Source organism: Bos indicus x Bos taurus, chromosome 18 (genome assembly GCF_003369695.1).
Source record: "Bos indicus x Bos taurus breed Angus x Brahman F1 hybrid chromosome 18, Bos_hybrid_MaternalHap_v2.0, whole genome shotgun sequence".
NCBI classification, from domain to species: Eukaryota; Metazoa; Chordata; class Mammalia; order Artiodactyla; family Bovidae; genus Bos; species Bos indicus x Bos taurus.
This window is the reverse complement of record NC_040093.1, coordinates 12,776,276-12,787,782: the sequence shown is the minus strand read 5'-3', so window position 1 is coordinate 12,787,782 and position 11,507 is coordinate 12,776,276. Positions and strand designations below refer to the sequence as shown.

The window sequence follows — 11,507 nt, the reverse complement described above, 5'->3', positions numbered from 1 at the left end:
GCCCTGTAGCCCGCTCCCGACGTTCCCCAAAAGAGTAGAGTAGAGGGGCGGTCCTGGCGCAGCTCTCTATGGTCCTGGAGGACTGCAGCTCTCTATGGTCCTGAGGTTTGGGTTGGAGAGAGCTGTCGACCTCTCGCCCTGAGCGTCTTGGGTTGCCAAGCCGTTTGATTTCAGTGCCCTTATTTAACGCCTCCGGAGAAGGCAATGGCACCACACTCCAGTACTCTTGCCTGGAAAATCCCATGGACAGAGGAGCCTGGTGGGCTGCAGTCCATGGGGTCGCTAAGAGTCGGACACGACTGAGCGACTTCCCTTTCACTTTTCCCTTTCATGCATTGGAGAAGGAAATGGCAACCCACTCCAGTGTTCTTGCCTGGAGAATCCCAGGGATGGGGGAGCCTGGTGGGCTTCCGTCTATGGGGTCGCACAGAGTCGGACACGACTGAAGCGACTTAGCAGCAGCAGCAGCATTGAACGCCTCTAGTGTGCCCGGGCTCTGGGCAAGGCTTAAAGGAGAAGAGATGGCAGCATATCAAACTAGGTTCCTTCTCTCTGTACAGACCTGGGTTTGAATCCCAGTTCTGTCATTGACTTGGCCTCAGTTTCCCCCTTCATTCATTAATTCCACATATGATCCCAGAGCGCCTCCTCTGTTCCCAGCTCTGTGCGAGGCACTTCTAGTGACACAGTGGTAACCAAGGATAACGACAGCCCCGCTCTGCTCTCTTGGAGCTCACAACGCATTCGGAGAGACAGACCTGTTCCCCAACAGAGGCGACCCAGAGTGGGCAGGGCTCGATAGGAGACCCCAGAGGGCCAGGGAGCAGGGTGGGGACAGGGACACCTAATGCAGCCCGAGGGCCAGGAAGAGCTTCCTAGAGGAAGGGACATCTGAGCAGAGACCTGGTTGATGAGTTAGTATTAGTCATTTCCTGAAAGATCGTATCACACTGTTCCAACTTGTAACTCTCTGATTACTAAGAAGAGAACATTTTTTCGTGAGTTTATTGCCCTTAAATATTTTGTTTTCTGTGAATTGGTTGCTCATATCCTTTGCCCATTTTAAAAATGGGGTTGTATGCCTTTTTTATTACTATTAATTTGCAGGAGTGCTTTATGAATTCCAATCCTGTTAGTCACTTACATATATTCCAAACATTTCCTCCTAGTTTGTACTTTATATTTTAACTTTATCTATTTATGTTCCTCACACAGAAATTCTTAGTGTTTATGTGCACCTATTTATCAATCTAGTCTATCCTGACTTTTGGTATGTTTAAGAGGCTTGCCATACCCCAGGGAGCTTCCCAGGTGATGCTAGTGGTAAAGAACCCACCTACCATTGCAGGAGACATAAGAGACATGGGTTCAATCCCTGGGTCGGGAAGATCCCCTGGAGGAGGGCATGGCAACCCACTCCAGTTTTCTTGCCTAGAGAATCCCACGGACAGAGGAGCCTGGCAGGCTACTGTCCGTAGGGTTGCAAAGAGTCAGACACGATTGAAGCGACTTGGCATTGAGGCATGCATACCCCAAGGTCATAAATATAGGCTATCATTTTTTTAATACTTTCCTAGTTTTGATTTTCTTTCTGTGTTGAATCCACATGAGACTTATTTTTGAACATGTGTTAAGGTAGGGATTTATGAGGGATATAGGCAGTTGTCCCAGTACCATTTATTTTATTATTATTATTTTAAATTTATTTCGCTGTGCTGGGTCTTAGTTGCATAATTCAGGCTCTTCTATCTTCATTGAGGTATGTGAGATCTAGTTCCCCATCCAGGGCCCCCTACATTGGGAATGTGGAGTCTTAGCCACTGAACCATCAGGGAAGTCCCCAACACATTTATTTGAAAAGGCAGTTCTGGGAATTCCCTGGCGGTCCAGAGGTTAGGAATTGGCACTTTCATTGCTGGGATCCAGTTCCATCCCAGGTTGGAGAACTGAGATACCACAAGCCTCACTGCCAAGCAGCCAAAAAAAAAAAAAAAAAGAGAGAGAGAGAGAGTGAGTCAGTCCTTTTCCCTGGTTTTTTATATTCCACTGTTGTCATCTGTCAAATTCCCATATATCCACAGGTCGATCTCTGACATTTCTATTATATTTCATTGATCTCTAAATCTGCTTCTTGCCTCCATGCCAAACTGTTTATTTAGATATGTTTTGATATCATATGAGGGTAGTCTCCCACCTCTGTTCAGTTTCAAATCTGTCTTTACCATTCCTGTCCCTTTTCTCTTCTAGATGGATTTCAGTGGCTGCTTTTCTAGCTAGTTCCCTGAAAACTCCTATTGAGATTGGGATGGGAATTGCACTGGACTGATGAATTAATGACAAGAAGACTGACATCTTTTTTGATATCCATGAACATATTGTCTTTATCTCTCCATTGATTTTGCCTTTTGTTAGGAGCCTACTGTAAAATATTTTTTCTAATTAATTTTTATTTCTATAATTGATGCATAATTTCCTGGGCTTCCCTGGTGGCTCAGTGGTATAGAATCTGCCTGTCAATGCAGGAGACACAGGTTCCATCCCTGATCTGGGAAGATCCCCTGGAGAAGGAAATGGCAGCCCACTCCAGTATTCTTGCCTAGGAAATCCCATGGACAGAGGGTCCTGGTGAGCTACAGTCCATAGGGTTGCAAAGAGTGGCTGAGCATGCATGCACCAATGACCCCATTTTAATTTGTCTCTAAAGACCTTGAAAGTGAAAGTAGCTCAGTCGTGTCCAACTCTTTGCGACCACATGGACTATAGTCCATGGAATTCTCTATGCTGTAATACTGGAGTGGGTAGCCTTTCCCTTCTCCAGGGCATTTTCCCAAGCCAGGGATCAAAACCAGGTCTCCCCCACTGCAGGCGGATTCTTTACCAGTTGAGCCACAAGGGAAGTCCACAAATACTGAAGTGGGTAGCCTATCCCTTCTCCAGCAGATCTTCCTGACCCAGGAATCGAATCTTATTTCCAAATAAAGTCACATTCTGAAGTAATGGAGGTTAGGACTCAACGTATCTTTTGGGGGGCCACAATTCAACCCTTAACAATTTTGTTACTTTTTATACAATTCTTCCTTCTGAATTAATTTGCTTCTTGCTAGAGTGCATTCTCTTCTAACTCTTTCCGATAAGGTTCTAGATAGGCAATTTCTGAGTCTTGTTCATCTGAAAATGTCTTTATTTGACCCTCACAAAAGGAACCTCAAATTCTAGAGGAACTTCCCTGATGGTTAAGACTCTGAGCTCCCAATGCAGGGGCATGGGTTCAATTCCTGGTTGGGGAACTACGCTTCCACATGTTGCATGGCTCCTCAAAAAGAAGACCAAATAGAATCTCAAATTCTGGGTTCTTAGTTATTTTAAGTTAGAAGATACTGGTCCAGACTTCCCTGGTGATCCAGTTTTTAAGAATCTGCCTGCCGATGCAGGGGACGAGGGTTGGATCCCAGGTCTAGGAAAATCCCACATGCCGAGAACAAGGCAACTAAGCCCACTCACCACAACTACTGAGCCCACACGCCTGGAGCCCATGCTCCACAACAAGAGAAGCCACGGCAGTGAGAAGCCCATGCTCTGCAACGAAAAACAGCCCCCACTGCTGGCAGCAAGAGAAAAGCCCGCAGGCAGCAAGGAAGACCCAGTGCAGCCAAAAATAAATAAGTAGAATAAAAAAGAAGGAGATACTGGTCCTCTATCTGGGTCACTGATGATAAATCTTTCGTCATAAGCAAGCTCATCTCTGTGCTTAATTTTCCCCAGGATTCTTTACTTGCAGTGTGACCTAGTACCAGCAACTCAGTTTCTCCATGTAGGTCAGTTTGCTCACCTCTAAAATGAGAATAACAATAGCAGAACTATTAGGAAGATGGAATGAGGTATGTGGAAAGTGCCTACATCTGTATTTGGCACACAGTATATGCAATATTCAGGTCTGTCATAAAAATAATATAATCCTTAACCACATCCTGGGCAAGCAGGGACTGAGGCTGTTGTGACCACTGCTGTATCAAAGTGCCCAGAAACCAGAAGGGACTACTGAACCATATATTGTTTGAATGAACAAAGAACTGAAACAGGGTCCTCCAGCAAGCGACTTTACTATTGGAGCCGCTGCTTCCACATCTGTAACTGCTGAGGTTGTGAGAATTCAGTAAGACCACAGAGACATGTCTTGAGCTGCATGGTTCACTCAGTCCTTGACTAACTAACTACATATTAAGCATCTATTACGTGACAGACACTGGGGATACGTGCGTGTGTGCGTGCTAAGTCATGTCCGACTTTTTGCGATCCTATGGACCCTAGCCCACCAGGCTCTTCTGTCCATGGATTCTCCAGGCAAGAATACTGGAGTGGGTTGCCATGCTCTCCTTCAGGGGATCTTCCCCACCCAGGAATCGAACCCGTTGTCTCCTATGTCTCCTGCATTGACAGGCAGGTTCTTTATCACTAGCGCCACCTAGGAAGCTCAACTGGAGACACAGCTAATAGTACATCAGACCAGGTCCCTGTACTGTGGCGCGGATGGTTTCATGGGAGACAGACGGTGAGAAAAAAACACAAATAAAAGAGTTCCAGTCATTTATGCTCTGGAGGTGATTAAAAAAAAAACGTGATGTGAAGTAGATGATGGAGGAGACCACACAGTCTCAAGAAAAGGGACTTTATAAATTAAAAAAATTTTTTTTAATATATTACCATCAACGAGGTAACTATCAAAATAGATTGAGCGCATACTATGAGCTAAATCCTCATAATTACCTTCCTCTTAGGGACTAGTGTTAATTCTCTTGCCAGTGCAGGAACCTCAGCAGACACGGATTCCATCCCTGAGTCGGGAAGGTCCCTTGGAGAGGAAGATCTTCTGGAAGAGTAAACGGCACCCCACTCCAGTATTCTTGCCTGGGAAATCCCATGGACGGAGGAGTCTGGCGGGCTACAGTCCACGGGGGTCGCAAAGAGTCGGACACGACTTAGCGAGTGAGCATGCATGTTGGTATCGATAGTTTATTTAACAGATGAAGCAGCTGAGGCCCCAGTGACAAGGAGATGGCCTATGAAAATTTGTCTCTAAATCCAAGGGCAGAGAGGGTTCCTAGAAGGAAGCCAGCCTGGGTGGGACTCAGTTTCTCCCGAAGGAGAATGGAAATTATCAAAGAAACCTGCAACTCGTGTCTTTTCCGCCAGGGGGCGATGGCATCCCACAAGAGGATTTGAGCTGTAGGGGCGCTGGAACAGGTACCCACCCTCAGGCAAGACCCCCCAGCGAAGGTGGCTGGCTGTCCCCATCTCCCGACCCGTTTCTCTCTCGCTGAAGTGCAACAAAGGCCCCGCGGAGCGCGGCTCAGGTTAACTCTGAGCCTATTTGATTAGTTGAGCGGGAGAAAGTTGCTCTCACTTCTACAGTATATTTTCCAAGTTGGATTCCTACTTTCAGTTCCCAAGTTGAACTTTCGGATCCTGAATTCGAATCTTTCCAGCTCCCAGAGTTGCGAGTTCGAGTCTAACAGCTGTCCGTACTGTACTCTTTTCCCCATCCTTCTTCCAAATATTTCAAGTTCAAAGTCCAGCCCCAACCAAAGTTCCTGGGTAACTCCTCGGAGTCCAGACCTTGCCCCATTCCCAAACCTTCCCCTAACCCCAACTTCGACTTTCCTCTTAACCTCCAAAGGACTAGGGTGAGAATGGTGAACATAAGGATACCTCGCTCCTAATTCCACCCAAGAGACTCTGGGCGAGGGGCCGACTGCCGCTGGACCGAAGGCTCTGGAAGCGGGGGCGCGGCCGAGGGGCGCAGTGACCCGGCCAGCGTCCCCACCCGCCTCTAAACTTAGCCGCGGTGACGCGCGGCCCGGCTATAGCGGCGGGGCCTGGGACGCAGGGGGGCCCGATCGGAGGGGGAGCGGCTCAGCTCCGCTAGCCTCTATTTATAGAGCCCGGAACCCGAAATAGCGCGGAGCCGAGCGGCCGGGATGACGCGGGAGCCGCCGGGGGCTGACTCACCCGGCCCGGAGCGGCGGCCCCCGGATGGGGGACAGTGGAGGCGCTGGACTCGACCCCACGCCATTCCGGGCACCTCTTCTGCTGGGACGTCCCAGGTTTCCACGAGGCACTGTGGTTGGATACGCAGCAAAAAGGAGGATCTGCAGCACGAGAGACTGAGGTTAGATCAGAGGTGGGACTTCCCTCAAAGAGCCCAGAATCAAAGAACTAACTTTATACAAGAAGAGGGGTTGGGAAGGAGGGGAGATGAACCAGATATACACACGTATTTATCACCAGCAATAGGACTGAGGCGTCTTGGGGGCAGAAACATGGACACAACCGAGCCAAACCCCTGGGTCACAGCTGTCCCCCTCTCCGCTTGCCATGGCTTCTTGCATGCTGTTCCCACTCCCTAGAATGCCTTTTCCTGCCTCCCCAGTCTTACAAATTCATGCTCCTCAGAGACCTGGTGCTAAGGGCAATCCCTCACAAATTAAAACTATGACCCACTGGACTGGAAGCCCCATGAGGGTAGGGCCAGGCGCTTCTCAATCATCACCATTTTCCCAACATAAGATAGACCTCTGGAGAAATTAACTGCGTGAATAAAAACTGTTGGTAATAAAATAAAATGACTTTTCCCAAACTATCACAGCAAATGTTGGTTGTATGCTACATGCCAGGTGTGAGTCGGACAGTTATCTCCTATGGGTCTCACTACAACCTTAGGAGCGAGGTATTTTTATTATTTTCATCATCACCAACCTCATGATGTTTGTGGCCCCAGGGACTGTAGCCCTCCAGGCTCTCCTGTACACAGGCTTTCCCAGGCAAGAATACAGGAGTGGGTTGCCATTTTCTTCTCCAGGAGATCTTCTCAACCCAGGGATCGAACCTGCGGCTCCTGTATTAGCAGGCAGATGCTTTACCACTGAGCCATCTGGGAAGCCCAACACCATGTTAGAGATGAAGAAACTGAGATTCAAGGAATACCTTACATGTCCTCAGAACTGTCTCCTGAACCAGGTACCCTGGCCCCGGAGATGTTCAGTTCCCAGGACACTGTGTTTAGTTCCTATTGGACCGAAAGGTAAGGGGTGATTCTCAAAGTGCAGTCCACAGAACCTTGGCGGGTTCCCCAGCACTCTTTCTTGAGCTCCCTGGGGTCAAAATGATTATCATAGCGCTGACACTTAACTCATTTTTTCACTTTCTCTCTCAAATGTTCAGTCCAACCTGCAAAATATCTCAACACACTGAGCACAGAAGCAGAGGTGAAGTCCTAGCTATCTTCTGTCTAGCCAGACATTAAAGTAATTTGTAAAACATTGCCCCTCTTCTTACTAAATGTTCTTTCTTTCAAGTACAGTTGGTTTTGTTTGTTGGTTGGCTTTTTTTTTTTTTTTTTTTGCCATGCCTCAAGGTTTGTGGGGTCATAGTTCCCCGACCAGGATGGAACCCGTGCCCCTTGCAGTGGAAACTCAGAGTCCTAACCACTGGACTACCAGGGAATTCCCCCAAATATGGTGGTTTTAAACTTAAAATATAGGATTTATGTTAACCTGATTTTTTGGAAATTATTTTTAAATGAACCAATAAATAATCCTTAAATATCTCAGCTTTAATTTCTAATATAATAAATATGGATAGATATAATCCATATCAGCAGAAGTTCTTTGGAGTCCTCATTACTTTTTATGCATTTATTTTTAGTTTTTGCTGCACTGAGTCTTCGTTGCTATGCCCAGACCTTCTCTAGTTTCAGTGAATGGGGTCCACTCCTCACTGCGTTGCAAGGGTTTCCCCATCGTAGTGGCTTCTTTTGTCACAGAGCTCAGGCTGTAGGAGCTCGGGCTTCAGTAGCTACAGCACTTGGGCTCAGCAGTTGAGACTCGTGGGCTTAGTTGCTCCGTGGCATGTGAAATCTTCCAGGACCAGGGATCAAACCTATGTCCTCTGCACTGGCAGGTGGACTTATCCATTGTGCCACTAGGGAAGTCCAGTCCTCATTACTTTTTAAGAGCATAAGCAACCTTGAGACCAAAAGTTTAAGGATCACTGACCTAATACCGAAGTGTTATATGAAAGACAAGAGTATGAAACATCATTTTAACTGGGAGTGGGAGAATGGGAGGGCGGGAGAGTTTTTTTCTGCCAAAGAAACATTAAAGAGATCTACAGGATGACGGGCAATCCACCAGGTGAAGGGAGGAGAGCTTTCAAGGCAGTGGGGACAGTTTGTGCAAAGCCCCTGTGGTAGGAAGTTGCTAAGCCTACAAAGATGAAACACACGGAGTGAGGAGTAGAATGGCAAGAAATAAGAGGAGGCAATCAAGGGACCAGATCATGTAAGATTGCAAAGGCCATGGTAAGAACTTTGGATTTTATTCTGAGTGGAGAATGGCCAAGGATGGAAGCTGGGAGCCCAGTAGCAAAGTGATCTCAGTTGTCCAGGGAAGATCAGATAGTAGTCTAGACAAGGGTGATGGGAAGTCAAAAGAAATTTGTGGGGGCTTCCCTGGTGGTCCAGTGGTTAAGAATCCACCTTGCAATGCAAGGGACACCAGTCTGATCCCTGGTCCAGGAAGATCCCACATGCCAAGAAGCAACTGAGTCCCAATGCCACAAACACTGAACTGTGCTTTAGAGCCCTCGAGCCGAAACTATTGAATCCATGTGCTGCAACTCTTGAAGCCCCATCGCCTAGAGTCCATGCTTCTCTTGTTTCTATTATAATTTCTAGTTGATTAATGTTACTGAATATCATCCGTTGGCCAGGCAATCTGGCCTGATTCTCAGTTTAAAATAGTTTGTTGATTCTCTTAGTCTTTCTTTGAGATGGTAGCATTATCTCTTGCCTTCCCATCTTTATATGTCATTCATTTTTCTTGTCCTACAGCATTTGCAAAGACTTTCAGGACGATGTCAAATGGCAAGGTTGATCGGTCCTCATATACTCCACATCGCAGCCTTCTGAGAAGACTTTTTTTTTTGGCTGTATCAGGTCTGAGTTGTGGTGTGCCGGCCCTAGAGCAACATGGGCTCGATAGTTTCCACCTGCAGGCTTAGTTGCCCTGTGGTATGTGGGATCTTAGTTCCCCGACCAGAGATCAAACCTGCATCCCCTGCATTTGGAAAGCAGATTCATAACCAACGGACCGCTAGGAAAGTCCCTGAGATGACTTATCTTGTTATTCCTATTGTGTAGAAGGAGAAAGTGAGGTACAGAGAGGCAAGTCTCTTGATCAAGGCCACACAGCAAAGAAGCAAACAAACCAGGACTTCAACAAAAGCTTGTGTTCTCAACCACTGCCTTAAAAGAAAATTCAATAGGCATTCTGTATTTTTTTTTTTAAATAGGCATAATACCTTGTGAGTTTCCACAGTGGCCCCTGGATCTTGAATGAGGCTCTGGGGACCTGAGATCTGATTCTGACTCTGCCTTCTTTTTGAGCCTCAGTTTTCTCCTTTGAGACAGCATTTGAAAGCCACAGAAACGCCGTCTTCAGGGTGTAAGGGGACAGGCCCCCAAACAGACTGTATTCATTTCCTGTGGCTGCCTAACAAATTACCACAAACTTGGTGGCTTAAAACAACAGAAATTTATTCTCTCTCAGTTCTGGAGACCGGAAATCCTATTATAAATCAAAATATCAGCAGGGTCACACTCCCTCTGGCTTTTTTTAAACTTTTCTTCTTATTACTTTTATCTATTTATTTTTGGTGGCACTGCATTTTCGTGGCTGTGCTCGGACTTTAGCTTTGGCCAGTGGGGGCAGCTCTTTGTTGCGGTGCTTGGGCTTCTCATCACGGTGGCTTCTTTTGATGCCGAGCACAGGCTCTAGATCGATGACTCAGTAGTTGTGGCTTAGCTGCTCCGAGGCATGTGGAATTTTCCTGGACGAGGGATCGATCCCTCGTCCCCTGCATTGGCAGGCAGATTCCTAACCACTAGACCACCCTCTGAATTTTCTAGGGGAAGATTCTTCCCTGCCTCTTCCAGCTTCTGGTCACCCTAGGCGTTCCTGGGCTTGTGACTCCATCAGTCTCATCTCTCCCTCCATTTTCACATGACTACATCTCTAATCCATCTCTAGTTTCCCTCTGCTGGGCTCTCTCTTTCTCTCTTTTAATATCTACTTCTCCATTTATTTAGGTCTTCCCTAATTTCTCTCAGCGATGTTTTATTAGTGTGCAGATCTTGCACATCTGTTATTTATTTATTTTTGACCATGCTGCAAGGCATTCAGGATCTTAGTTCCCTGACCAGGAATTGAACCTACGCCCCCTGCGGTGGAGGTGTGAGTCCCAACCCCTGGACCTCCAGGGAATCTCCTCCCCCATACTGCCTTTCTCTTGTAAAGACACTTGACACTGGGTTTAGGGACCACTTGGATAATCCACAGTGATATCATCTCAAGATCCTAACCTTAATTATATCTGCAAAGACTCTTTTTCCAAATAAGTTCCCATTCACAGATCTCAGGTAGACTCATCATGGGTTGGAGAAGGGCACATCATTCAACCCATTACACGGATTAAAACAGAAAAATGAGAACAGGAAAACATGTGGCAGAGTTTGGGCTGGGAGGCACCCAAAGCTTTGTGACTGCACACCCCCGTTCCAGTGGGGAATGTCAAAGCATGCGCCCTTGAGAGTCCAGAGTGGTCCCGGTGTGCTTCACATGATGGTCAGAAGTCGAGTGTGGCCACCATGCTCGGATATTTCCATGAGGATGGGAAGTCTTTAAGGGAGTTTTTCATTCTTCAACTCTTAAAGTGGAGTTGAGAGATTTTCTCTTTCACAAAATTCCAAATAATAATAAAAGTCAAACACTCGCACAGCACTTAATATGTGCCAAGTCTTGTTATAAGTGTTTAAATATCTATTCATTAATTTAATCCTCACAAAACCCGCTCTGATGTCTTGCCGATTCTCCTTTCATAGAAGAATAAACTGAGGTGCAGAGAGGCTAGAGTTTCAGTTTGGAAGTTTCAGAGCTTGAACTCTGTAGTCTGGCTTCAGTGTCTAGGTTCTTGATGTTAAACCTTACTGTCACCTGGAGGCACACCATCTCACGTTAAATCTGAACTCTGAGAAAGCCACACTCTCAGATCCCTGGTCAGGGACTGGCTACTGCTGCGATGTCTAATATGGCAGCCATTTGGCTACATGTGGCTCTTAAGTACTTGACATATGGCTGGTCCAAAATGAGACGTGTCATGAGTGTAAACTCCACATCACATTTCATATACTTAGTGTGATAAAAAAAAAAAAAAAAAACCTATCTCGTTATGAAAACTGCTGGACTTCTCTGGTGGTCCAGTGGTTAAGAATCTGCCTGCCAATACAGGGGACACAAGTCCTATCCCTGGTCCAGGGAGATTCCACGTGCCCTGGGCAGCTAAGCCTGTGTACAACTACTGCAACCTGCACAGTCTAGGGCCCATGCTCTGCAACCAGGGGGCCACCGCAGCGAGGAGCCTGTGCACTGCAACCAGAGAGACGGCCCTGCTCA

The 11,507-nt window shown here is 46.8% G+C and overlaps 1 long non-coding RNA gene across 1 annotated transcript; it reads left to right on the top strand.

Moving 5' to 3' along the window:
- The first annotated feature begins 6,897 nt into the window (after positions 1–6,897).
- LOC113876347 lies at positions 6,898–11,279 on the top strand. The gene is made up of 2 exons (XR_003506464.1): positions 6,898–7,078; positions 8,888–11,279. It is a non-coding gene; the product is annotated as an uncharacterized LOC113876347 (long non-coding RNA).
- The last annotated feature ends 228 nt before the right edge of the window (positions 11,280–11,507 follow it).